This window comes from Ursus maritimus, unplaced genomic scaffold (assembly GCF_017311325.1).
Source record: "Ursus maritimus isolate PB19 unplaced genomic scaffold, ASM1731132v1 scaffold_19, whole genome shotgun sequence".
NCBI classification, from domain to species: domain Eukaryota; kingdom Metazoa; phylum Chordata; class Mammalia; order Carnivora; family Ursidae; genus Ursus; species Ursus maritimus.
The window spans coordinates 51,491,004-51,491,787 of NW_024424341.1; the positions used below are offsets into that span (position 1 = coordinate 51,491,004).

General features: G+C 62.5%; 1 protein-coding gene across 1 annotated transcript in view; it reads left to right on the forward strand.

Annotated features, from left to right (window-relative positions):
• Positions 1-784, forward strand: part of LTBP4 (latent transforming growth factor beta binding protein 4) — a 43,481-nt gene that overhangs the window by 32,628 nt on the left and 10,069 nt on the right. The gene's annotated exons all lie outside the window — the stretch shown is intronic.

Consider the following 784-nt stretch of genomic DNA (forward strand, 5'->3'; position numbering starts at 1 on the left):
CCCCAAATTCCAGCACTTGGACCCTGATTCCTAGCAGCAGTACTTAGAACTCTTGATCTCAGCACTTTGGAATCCCAGTCTCAGCCCTCAGCCCCCTAATCCTGGCTCCAGAAACCCCAATCCTGACCCTGTGATCCCAGCCCCCTCCTTGGAAGCCCCTCTGCTGCCTCAGCCCAAGGCCCTCCTCACTCCTCTGGGCTCCTCTTTCCATGCCGGGGACATGAGGCCAGCAAGGACTAACCATGAGGCTCGGCTCCTGTTCACAGATGACTTTGAGGCCCTGTGCAATGTGCTGCGTCCGCCTGCATACGGTCCCCCGCGGCCAGGTGGCTTTGGACTCCCTTACGAATATGGCCCTGACCTAGGTCCACCCTACCAGGGCCTTCCCTATGGGCCCGAATTGTACTCGCCACCCGTGCTCCCCTACGACCCCTACCCACCTCCTCCTGGGCCCTTCGCCCGCCGGGAGGCCCCGTACGGAGCACCACCCTTCGACATGCCAGACTTTGAGGACGACGGCGGCCCCTACAGTGAATCTGAGGCTGCCGCGCCACCTGGCCCAGGCAGCCGCTGGCGCTATCGGTCCCGCGACACCCGTGGCTCCTTCCCAGAGCCTGAGGAGTCACCTGAAGGTGGAGGCTATCCTGGTGAGCACCGCGGGTGAGGGATGGAGACAGATGAGGAGTCAGGGGTGCAGAGAGATGGAGACAGGGAAGAGGGAGCAAGAGAGGGTGAGATCCAGAAACAAAGAGAACCCGGGGCGGGGGGGGGGGGGTTTTTTGGG